Source organism: Cetorhinus maximus, chromosome 10 (assembly GCF_964194155.1).
Source record: "Cetorhinus maximus chromosome 10, sCetMax3.hap1.1, whole genome shotgun sequence".
Classification (NCBI taxonomy): domain Eukaryota; kingdom Metazoa; phylum Chordata; class Chondrichthyes; order Lamniformes; family Cetorhinidae; genus Cetorhinus; species Cetorhinus maximus.
In genome coordinates, this window is record NC_135888.1 from 56,990,474 (window position 1) to 57,002,721 (window position 12,248).

General features: G+C 44.4%; 1 protein-coding gene across 3 annotated transcripts in view; it reads left to right on the forward strand.

Moving 5' to 3' along the window:
* ppp2r2bb (protein phosphatase 2, regulatory subunit B, beta b) overlaps window positions 1-12,248 on the forward strand; it is a 582,393-nt gene that overhangs the window by 477,846 nt on the left and 92,299 nt on the right. The window lies entirely within an intron of this gene.

A 12,248-nucleotide genomic window follows, 5' to 3' on the forward strand; every position in this document is an offset into this window, starting at 1 on the left:
TTCCTCTCCCATACTATAACTGATTGCAGCTCTCTTCTGGGGATTCCCAGCAGGGAGCTAAAGTGCTGTTATCTGACTGTCTAAGTAGCCAATCAAATTATAAGATTCTCACAGGCACCCAACCAGGAAACAAAAGGCAGTAGAATAAAATCACTTTTTTAAAAAAAATTATATACAGCAAATTAAAGATTGGGACATGCTTATGGGTTGAAGATGAAAGCTAAATTTTTTTATTATTTAAAGAAAAACTAAGTTAAAAGCCCTGCTAATTAATTGTTTAACAGCATTCTGAAATATAGAATTATTTTTTCAGGGCCAGTTCATGAAACTTTATTGATCACATTGCCATTACAAACCCACTCAAACCTGATTGAACCAAGGTGTAACTATTTATGGGGTTTCTGACAGTGATGTGGGAGCAGGAAAGTTGAAATTCCCATTGACTTCAGTGATTGTGGCTCTTTGGGGAGGGGGTGTCCACAGCACAGCCTGTGTCAGATCACTGAGTGACAGGTCACAATGTCAGGATTGCCTCATCAATCTGCCCAACATCCTGAAGTTGCAGTCTGTTACAAAGGGGTAATGACGGCAAACACAGACAGACAAATCATTGTTAACAGCCCCTCCCTCTGCAAAATGCGAGCTAAGATCATGACACTATTTAAAGAAGAGCAGGAGAAATCCCCTGGCCAATATTTATCCCTCAACCAAAACCACCAAGACAGGTTATCCGGTCATTTATCTCATTACTGTTTTTGGGACTTTGCACATTTACGCACCTCCACGTTTAGGCACCTTCATCACATGTACATAACTGATTCAGTTCTCCCCAGACTACTGTAAAGCATAGAACCAAGTCATACAGAGCAGGAAATAAACATGCTGCCACTCCATCCTGATGGCCTGCTACATAAATATAGCAAATGCTGCGCAGATCAGAAAGGTCCCAGGTTCAGTCCCTGGCCTGTGCTGAATCAGTGGATCTCAGCCAGCTTAGCAGTTGCAGAGTCCTGCAATTAATGTCAGTGCTTAGAATATGCATTTCACACAGGGCTGCCAGTCTGTTTGTTATCTGATGACCACTGTGGATGTTTGATGGGAGCAGAATGAGACACAGCTGTAATGCCCTTCACAGTGAATTAGTCTCCCTACACTCACCTGGCAAACCCAAATGGGCACTTTGACAATGAAATGAAAGGCTTATGCTGCCCTTGGATCATTGCCCCAGCAAGCAGTCAGCAGCTTCAAGCCAGGAAGAGAGAAAATTGACCGAAAAAACTTGACTTGTCTTCCTGTCTTGTATCAGAAAGTTAGGGAGAAGTCCCATAAGGGATAAATTTATTCACGTCGCAATTCTAGGGAGAGCACTTTTTAAAAATTCTTTCATGGGAGGTGGTCGGCGCTGTTGCCCATCACTAATTGCCCTTGAATTGAGTGGCTTACTACGCTACTTTAGAGGGAAGTTAGAGTTAACCACATTGCTATGCATCTGGAGTTACATGTAGGCCTGACTGGGTAAGGACAGCAGATTTCCTTCCCTAAAGGATATTAATGAACCAGATGGGTTTGATGACAATTGATGATAGTTTCCTGGTCACCATTGCTGAGCCTAGCTTTTTATTAGAGATTTATTAATTAAATTCAAATTGCTCCAGCTGCCGTGGTGGGATTTTAACCAATGTCCCCAGATCATTAGCCTGGGTCCCTGAATTACTAGTCCAGTGACCATACCACTACTCTGGCATCTCCCCTCAAACTTCCCCCACATGTGCAACTATAGTGTCTCTGCCTTTGTAGTCAGCTGACTGCTGCCAGCACCAAAGATGGTGCTAACCATCACAGAGTCTGTGAGTCAAATTCTAGACCAAACCCTACATCTCTCTACTTCTGCTCTTGTGTGGCTAGTTAATGATGTTTTTTTTTCCTATGGGAGCGGGCGGGGAATGGGGCACCGGCTTTTTCTGGAGGTGATTTCCTGCACAGATTATTTCCGGGTATGACTGCACCAACCAAGCTGAACTTTAAAGCTCCCTGTTTGAGTCGGGTTGCTTTCTGAGAATGGGATGTTCACTGGAGATTGCCTACCTCCCGCTAACTCGACATGTCCAGCCCAGGTATCCACAACAGCATCCACACTGACTGACCCAACACAGGAAACTCAACACTTGGCAGATTGGGGCCGTGCAGTTCTTTAATACAGAGTTAATGCTGGTTTGAGAAGGCACTGCACACATTGCCTGTGGGCAGAAGGCTGGGATAGAGATGGTGTCTATAACTGGAACCTGGAGTAAATGAGCAACTTCTCTCTCACATCCACAGGGCTCACCACCCCTGCAAACCCCCTTCCACAGGCTGGGTCCTGTCAGCATTACAGGGGAATGAGTGAGAGACAGGCTCCTGTGTGTGGAAGCAAGGGTGGCAGCAATGATACCTCTAACTAGAAACCCATGTGTGTATGTTGTGGAATGTAGTGTGCGGAAGGGCATGCAGATATATGGCTGTGTGCAGTCTTATATTAATACCCATAGCCATGAACTCATTGGTAACATTTGAGCCTCGAACTGAGTGTTCAGGAGCCCAAGAACACTTGAACATGGCGACATCGCCAGGCAACCGACTGTACTGAATGACGTCACTGCGCAATGCACATCTGGGATTTTGAGCTGCTCCTGGCAAAGGGAGAGCTTTGATTGACGACGCTTTTTGATTTAGCGTGTACTCAATGAAGACCTCCATTGTTTGGAATGTGCCTGGTTTTCAAAGATCGCTAAATGGCTCTGCCATTATGAATTGAAAGAAAGGTTGCGGGGCCTTTTGTTTTAGCAGACCATCAGTCTCCTTCTGCCAGCCTGGGCTATTAAATGCAGATGGTATTTATATTGCTCTCTTTGAAGTTAGGCTGTGCAGTCCACAGGTGGCTCTTCAGGGATAATGAAGTGTGAGTTTTCCTGAAACTGTAACATGGCTTCTTTTGTTCAGGGGTCACAGACAGACATAGGTTCAGCCATTTTGAGGATCTAGTTCAGTTTTAAAATTTACGATATAGCAATGAGGATATCTATATATATATATATATATATATATATTGTATAAAAATATACAGGGAGAGGCCTTAGCCCCTCACAACTGGAATAGTCAAAGGGGTCAGAAGCAACAGGGAGAGTGAGGAGCAATTTTCCCATCCAGTCACCTGTCCATCCTGAAGTGTGGAGTGGCACAATTTACTAATAAATGGTTCCTTTTACCTACTGTTAAATTTTGTTTTTTTCTTCACTTTTGGCATTCCGCCCTTTACTTCTCTTCGAATTTCCCTCTGCCAAATCTGTAGAGCAAAAGAAAATGAAGATAAAAGCAAAATACTGCAGATGCTGGAAATCTGAAATAAAAATACAAAATGCTGGAAAAACTCAGCAGGTCTGGCAGCACCTGTGGAGAGAGAGACAGAGTTAACATTTTGAGTCTGTATGACTTTTCAAAGAAAATGAATGCTTAGTGAAAGAAGGGGTGAAGGGGAGTGGATGCCAAGGGGGAATGTGTGAAAAGGGAGGCAGATGTGCATGGCGTTAATCCAACCAGCAGGAGGATTTAGGGGGCACCAATAAGGAGTGTGGTGTGTGAATTGTTGAAGATTAAAACAATAACCTAAAGAGTGTGACAGCCTCTAGATGCTAGCCTGCCAATTCGGGCGGGGGGGCGGTCTTTGAGGTCATGTATTTTTAATTATCAAAATTAATATTTAATTCTGAATTTAGCTTGGAAGAACTGCTTTGGTGACAACTTGTAATAGATGGACATGTGTGAGCAAGGCACAAGGAGACGGCAGGTTTAAAAAAAAATCTAAAAATGAAATATTCTTTTGATCCAGATTTTCATGATTTTACTCCAATTGACTGCACTTGTCCTTGGGTTAGTTGTTCATGAACATAGAATCTTGGGGAAGCGTTATTTAGCCCGATAAATCTATTTGATAGTTCAGCACCCACTCAGGTACTTACTCACCATATCCCCGAGTCCCTTTTCTTGCCAGAATTGCACTTAATTATTTCTTGAAGCTCTTCACACTGTCTGCTTCACTCCTGGTAAATTGTCAGCCTTGGCTCAGTGCTGCCTCTGAGTCAGAAGGTCATGAATTAACGCCTACTCCGGAGATTTGAGCACATAATCCAGTTCAGTGTTGTACTGAGGGAGGCCGGCGCTATTGTCTTGTCTGGCGGGTCGGCTGGATGTTAATGACCCCTTGGCACTACTGAAGAAGAGCAAGGTTTTCTCCTGGTCATCATTTAACCCTCAACCAAGGCTGAAACAGATTAGGTCATTTTTATCTCACTTGCTGTATGTGAAATCTTACTGCATGCAAATTGCTTGCTGTTTTTGCCCACATATTAACAGTTCAAAAATAGGTAATTATCAAATATTTCAGGATCTCTTAAGAATGTGAATGATATAGCACAAATATAGCGTGCTGGATTTTGTTAGAGTGGAGCAGCTCATAGCATTCATCATTAGTTAAACTTGTTAAGGGTAAGGTATCTCAAAAATTTGAGCAACCGGTGAAATTAGCCATTTCACACTGCTATGCTGCCATCAAGCCAAAAAGACGTTCAGCCTGTCTCACAAATCAGTAATCTGGTATATGAATTTCAGCACTGGTATGTTGCTAGATGTGAAGGCTGTACCTCCCAAACACTGGCGGATCGTATCAAATAGTATGTCCCTTTGGCTGTTTGCAACAGGTAAGGTAATGACTGGACCCAAACAGCCTGTTCTTACAAAACTCAAAACACAGTGTCCAACATTAAATGTGATTCCATGATTGGACAACATTTGCTAGAAATCCCGAGTGTGCTAAGAATTGCACTGATAACCAACTTAGAATATCAGTTGGCTCACTTAAGCGTCCTACATATATTAATACACAGGGTCCTGTCCTTTGCAGACAGATAGAACATATACACACAATGTGCCATTTTCACTAAACAAGATAGGTGACAGTCATTTCCCAGGGCAATGCCTTGACTAATCAGAGTCAACCTGCCTGATTTGAATTTAAACAAAGCTTGGCAGTTAACTGTTAGTCATCAGTTAACTGGTGCATTTTCCATGGCAACGCCTCTACCAATCAGAGTCCACTTGCCAAACAATCAGCACCCTTTTCTCATGCAATATAAATTGATGTTCCCTTCACATTCGGTATTCTTGCAAATTGGCCTGATGAGTGCAAGATGAAAGGCTTCGACAACATGTGTCTTTTTTTCAGCAATACTCAAGTTCTGTACTGCCAAATGACAATTTGCAGGCAAATGAGTTGAGGTGTGGCTTAGCCGTGACCTAACTGAATGGTGAAGCAGACCCAACAACCCTTTCCTGTTTCTACATTCATACAAAGAATGAATATAAATCAATGCAGGAAGTGTCTGCATGAACACAATATAGTCCTGGCTATGCTGCAAGGCACTCAGTCCAGCCTCAGTGACACAGTCCTATTGGACTGCAGACAGCATCTAGTAGTGGCTGAAAGCCAAAATATGGACTTTTTAGCCCGGTGGCCTAAAGAATTTCAGCGCTTTGTCCAGAGAAGATGCAAGGAACCTACAATTGATGACACTCAGCTAAACAGTGGGATAAGCACAGGGAAAGTACGCATGTGGATCTCTGGTAAGATTTGGGTTCCGTTGTGATATACCACATGGTTGAATAGCTCTCCACAGCTCACTGCCAAGGCTGGTATGCTCTGAATGGCCACTTGGGTGAGGTAATGGAAGGAATATGGGAACATAGGAAATAGGAACAGGAGTAGGCCACTTGACCCCTCAAGCCTGCTCTACCATTCAACTAGATCATGGCTGATCTTCTACCACAATGCCATTTTTCCACACTATCCCCATATTCCTTGATATCTTTAATATCTAGAAATCTATCAGTCTCTTTCTTGAACATACTCAATGATTGAGCCTCCACAGTCCTCTAGGATAGAGAATTCCAAAGATTCACCACCCTCTGAATGAAGAAATTCTTCCTTATCCCAGTCATAAATGACCTACCCCTTATCTGAGACTGTATCCCCTGGTTCCAGACCCCCCCCCCCCCACCCAGCCAGGGGAAACATCTTTCCTACATCTACCCTCTCGAGCCCTGTAAGAAAATTGTATGCTTTAATGAGATGAGGAGGGTTTAGATTGGATTGGCAGGGGGATGGGAACCTGAGGGGAAATTTGAAGTGGAGAGGAGAAAAAATGGCAGCGGGAAGTAGAGAAGCAGCATTAACTGATAAGGAAGTTATATTGGAGAGTAGTATAAAGGTAAATAGAATATTTGGAGTGTTTGATAAAATTAGAGTAGGCAATAGTGAGTCATTAGATGGGGTCAGAATAAGGGGGAAAGTTAAAAAAGCCTAAATCAGGGTTAATGTGCTTGTATGTGAAAATGGAACTATGATATTATTGCTATAACAGAGACCTGGCTCAAAGAAGGGCAGGACTGAGTGTTAAACACTCCTGGGTACAACGTGTTTAGGAGAGACAGGAAAAAGGATGAAAAGGGGGGAGGGTAGAGTGGCAGTATTGATTAAAAATACATTACAGTACTGGAGAGAGAGGATGTTCCAGAGGGGTCAAGAATGGAATCTGTCTGGCTAGTGGTAAGGAATGAAAAAGGTGGAATAACATTGATTGGTGTAGTACATAGACGAAGGCATGTAGAGAAACACGTTTGCAAAGAAATTACAGAGAGGTGCAAGAATTGTAGAGTCATTATAATGGGGGACTTCAATTGCCCAAATATAGACTGGGAAAGGAATAGTGCAAAGGGACAAGAGGGGCAAGAGTTCCTGGAATGTGTTCAAAATAATTTTCTGCAGCAGTATGTTTCTGGTCCAACGAGAGGGCAGGCACCGTTGGAACTAGTTTTGGGGAATGAATTAACCCAAGTGGATCAAGCATCAGTGGGAGAGCATTTAGGGGACAGTGACCATTGTAGCATAAGATTTAGGTTGGCCACGGAGAAGGGCAAGGAGCAATCAAGAGCAGAGATAATTCATTGAGGGAAAGCCAACTTCGATGGGATGAGAATACATCTGAGTCGTGTGAGTGGGAATCAAATGTTGGCAGAAAAGGCGGTGGCTGAACAATGGGCCACCTTCAAAGAAATAGTGTTGCAGGCAATGAAGGGGAAAGGTAGGACAAATAAATCCGGAGTGCCCTGGATGACGCGAGAGATAGAGGTGAAGATGAAAAGGAAGAAGTATGCGTATGACAGATGTCAGGTAGAAAATACAATGGAGAATCAGGCTGAATATAGAAGGACCAAAGGGAAAGTGAAAAAAACTAATAAGAAAAGCAAGTAGATAGCATGAAAAGAGACTGGCGGCTAACATAAAAGGGAATCCCAAGGTCTTCCATAAGCATATAAATAATATAAGGGTGGTAAAAGAAAGAGTAAGGCTGTTTAGGGATTAAAAAAGAGGACTTGCACATGGAAGCAAGAGAAATAGTGGAGGTACTAAACGAGGACTTTGCATTTGTCTTTACAAAGGAAGAAGATGCTACCCAGCCCGAGGTGAGAGAGGAGGTAACTGGTACACTTGAGGAATTTACAATTGAGAAGGAGGAGGTGTTAGAAAGGCTACCTTACTTAAAATAGATAAGGTACCAGAATGGGATGAGTTGCATACAAGGTTACTAAGGGAAGTGAGAGTGGAAATTGCAGAGGCACTAGGCATAATCTTCCAGTCTTCCTTAGACATGGGTGGTGCCAGAGGACTGGAGAATGATCAATGTTGCACCCTTGTTCAAAAAGAGATGCAAGGATAAAGCCAGCAAGTACAGACCAGTCAGTTTGACTTCAGTGGTGGGGAAACTCCTGGAAACTATAATAATAATAAAAACAAAAAGCTAAAAGCTACTGCGGATGCTGGAAAAATTCCAGGTAATTCTGTTTTTGTCCTGGAAACTATAGTTCGGGACAAAGTCAGCAGTCACTTAGACAAATTCAGGATAATTAAGGAAAACCAGCATGATTCTTTAAGGGAAAATTATGTTTAACTAACTTGCTGGAGGTCACAGAGAAAGTTGATAAAGGCAATGCTATTGATGTGTTTATGGATTTTCAAAAGGCATTTGATGCAGTGACACACAACAGACTTGTGAGGAAAATTCTAGCTTATGGAATAAAAGGGAAAGTAGGTACTTGAATAAGAAATTGGCTGAGTGACAGGAAACAGAGAGTAAAGATAAATGCAATAAACTGCAGATGCTGGAAATCCAAAACAAAAATAAAAATACCTGGAAAAACTCAGCAGGTCTGACAGCATCTGCGGAGAGGAATACAGTTAACGTTTCGAGTCCGTATGACTCTTCAACAGAACTAAGGAAAAATAGAAGAGAGGTGAAATATAAGCTGGTTTAAGGGGGGGTGGGACAAGTAGAGCTGGATAGAGGGCCAGTGATAGGTGGAGATTTCCAAAAGATGTCATAGACAAAAGGACAAAGAGCTGTTGACAGTGGTGATATTAGCTAAGAAATGCGCTAATAGGTGACATTAAGGGTAGAAAGCAGGACGAGCAAGATACAGATAGCCCTAGTGGGGGTGGGGTGAAGGGAAGGGATCGAAATAGGCTAAAAGGTAGAGATAAAACAATGGATGGAAATACATTTAAAAATAATGGAAATAGGTGGGAAAGGAAAAATCTATATAAATTATTGGAAAAAATGGGGATCGGAAAAGGAGTGGGGATGGAGGAGAGAGTTCATGATCTAAAGTTGTTGAACTCAATATTCAGTCCGGAAGGCTGTAAAGTGCCTAGTCGGAAGATGAGGTGCTGTACCTCCAGTTTGCGCTGAGTTTCACTGGAATATTACAGCGGGCCAAGGACGGACATGTAGGCGTGAGAGCAGGGTGGAGTGTTGAAATGGCAAGCGACAGGAAGGTCTGGGTCATTCTTGCGGACAGACCGAAGGTGTTCCGCAAAGCAGTCATCCAGTCTGTGTTTGGTCTCTCCAATGTAGAGGAAACCACATTGGGAGCAGCAAAGGAAGTGTAAGTGAAATGCTGCTTCACTTGAAAGGAGTGTTTGGGCCCTTGGACGGTGAGGAGAGGGGAAGTAAAGGGGCAGGTGTTGCACCTTCTGCGGTTGCATGGGAAGGTGCCGTGGGAGGGGGTTGAGGTGTAGGGGGTGATGGAGGAGTGGACCAGGATGTCCTGGAGGGAACAATCCCTGCGGAATGCCGCCGGGCGGGTGAAGGGAAGATGTGTTTGGTGGTGGCATCATGCTGGAAATGGCGGAGGATGATCATTTGAATGCAGAGGCTGGTGGGGTGATAAGTGAGGACAAGGGGGACCCTATCATGGTTCTGGGAGGGAGAAGAAGGTGAGAGGGCGGATGCACGGGAGATGGGACGGACACGGTTGAGAACGTTTTTTTTATTGAGAACTGTCGGTGTGACATCAGTCGTCTCAATTTCTCTGCTTCTCTCACCCACTCTAATCTGTCTCTCTCTGAAGTTACTGTACTCCGTTCTCTCCGGTCCAACCCTGACATTGCCATCAAACCTGCTGACAAGGGTGGTGCTGTTGTTGTCTGGCACACTGACCTCTACCTCGCAGATGCTGAGCGTCAACTCGCAGACACTTCCTCCTACCTCCCCCTGGACCATGACCCCACTACTGAACATCAAGCCATTGTTTCCAGGACTGTTACTGACCTCATCTCCTCTGGAGATCTTCCTTCCACAGCTTCCAACCTGATAGTCTCCCAACCTCGGACGGCCCGCTTCTACCTCCTACCCAAAATCCACAAACAGGACCGTCCCGGCAGACCGTTCATATCAGCCTGTTCCTGCCCCACGGAACTCATTTCTTGCTATCTTGACTCCATTCTCTCTCCCCTTGTCCAGTCCCTTCCCACCTACATCCACGATTCCTCTGACACCCTACATCATATCAACAATTTCCAGTTTCCTGGCCCGAACCGCCTCCTCTTCACCATGGACGTCCAATCCCGCTACACACCATCCCCCACCAGGATGGTCTGAGGGCTCTCCGCTTCTTCCTCAAACAGAGGCCCGAACAATCCCCATCCACCACTACACTCCTCTGTCTGGCTGAACTTGTCTCACTGAACAATTTCTCCTTAAATTTGTCTCACTTCCTCCAAATAAAATGTGTGGCTATGGGTACCCGCATGGGCCCCAATTATGCCTGTCTCTTTATGGGGTATGTGGAACACTCCTTGTTCCAGTCCTACTCCAGCCCCCTCCCACAACTCTTTCTCCGGTACATTGATGACTGCTTCGGTGCTGCTTCATGCTCTCGTCTGGACCTGGAAAAATTTTATTAATTTTGCTTCCAATTTCCACCCCTCCATCATTTTCCCATGATCCATCTCTGACACTTCCCTTCCCTTCCTTGACCTCTCTGTCTCAATTTCTGGTGATAGACTGTCCACTAATATTCATTACAAGCTTACCAACTCCCACAGCTACCTTGACTACAGCTCCTCACACCCTGCTTCCTGTAAGGACTCCATACCATTCTCTGAGTTCCTTCGCCTCCATCGCATCTGTTCTAATGATGCCACTTTCAAAAACAGTTCCTCTGACATGTCTTCCTTCTTCCTTAACTGAGGTTTTCCACCCACAGTGGTTGACAGGGCCCTCAGCCATGTCCGTCCCATCTCCCGTGCATCTGCCCTCACACCTTCCTCTCCGTCCCAGAACCATGACAGGGTCCCCTTTGCCCTCACTTATCACCCCACCAACCTCCGCATTCAAAGGATCATCCTCCGCCATTTCCGCCAACTCCAGCATGATGCCACCACCAAACACACCTTCCCTTCACCCCACCGGCAGCATTCCGCAGGGATCGTTCCCTCCGGGACACCCTGGTCCACTCCAACACCTGCCCCTTTACTTCCCCTCTCCTCACCGTCCAAGGGCCCAAACACTCCTTTCAAGTGAAGCAACATTTCACTTGCACTTCCCTCAATTTAGTCTACTGCATTTGCTGCTCCCAATGCGGTTTCCTCTACATTGGAGAGACCAAACGCAGACTGGGTGACTGTTTTGCGGAACACCTTCGGTCTGTCCGCAAGCATGACCCAGACCTCCCTGTCACTTGCCATTTCAACACTCCACCCTGCTCTCATGCCCACATGCCTGTCCTTGGCCTGCTGCAATGTTCCAGTGAAGCTTAACACAAACTGGAGATACAGCACCTCATCTTCCAACTAGGCACTTTACAGCCTTCCGGACTGAATATTGAGTTCAACAACTTTAGATCATGAACTCTCTCCTCCATCCCCACCCCCTTTCCGATCCCCCTTTTTTCCAATAATTTATATAGATTTTTCTTTTCCCACCTATTTCCATTATTTTTAAATGTATTTCTATCCATTGTTTTATCTCTACCTTTTAGCCTATTTTGATCCCTTCCCCCCACCCCACCCCCACTAGGGCTATCTGTACCTTGCTCGTCCTGCTTTCTACCCTTAATGTCACCTATTAGCACATTTCTTAGCCAATATCACCACCGTCAACAGCTCTTTGTCCTTTTGTCTATGACATCTTTTGGAAATCTCCACCTATCACTGGCCCTCTATCCAGCTCTACTTGTCCCACCCCCCCTTAAACCAGCTTATATTTCACCTCTCTTCTATTTTTCCTTAGTTCTGTTGAAGAGTCTTACGGACTCGAAACGTTAACTGTATTCCTCTCCGCAGATGCTGTCAGACCTGCTGGATTTTTCCAGGTATTTTTATTTTTGTTTTTGTTGTAGAGATAAATGGCTGTTTTTCCGATTGGAGGAAGGTTTGTAGTGGAGTTCCCCAGAGGTTAGTGTTGGGACCCTTGTACATCCAGATATATAATAATGACCTAGACTGTAGTGTTCAGGGTGTGATTTCAAAATTTGCAAATGGTAACAAAGATCGGAAACATTGTCACGTGGTCGTGAACTTCAAAAGAACATAGACATGTTGGTGGATTGGGCAGACAAGTGACAGATGAGGTTCAATGCAGAGAAGTGTGAGGTGATTCGCTTTGGTAGGAAGAATGTGGAGAGACAGTATAAAATAAAGGGAGAAACTCTAAAGGAGGTTCAGGAACAGTAGGACCTTGGTGTATGTGTACATAAGTCATTGAAGGTAGCAGGGCAATGTTAAGATTGCAGCTAATTAAGCATATAGTATCTTAGGCTTTATTAATAGGGGCATTGAGTACAAGAGTAAGGAGGTCATGTTGAATTTGTATAAGACA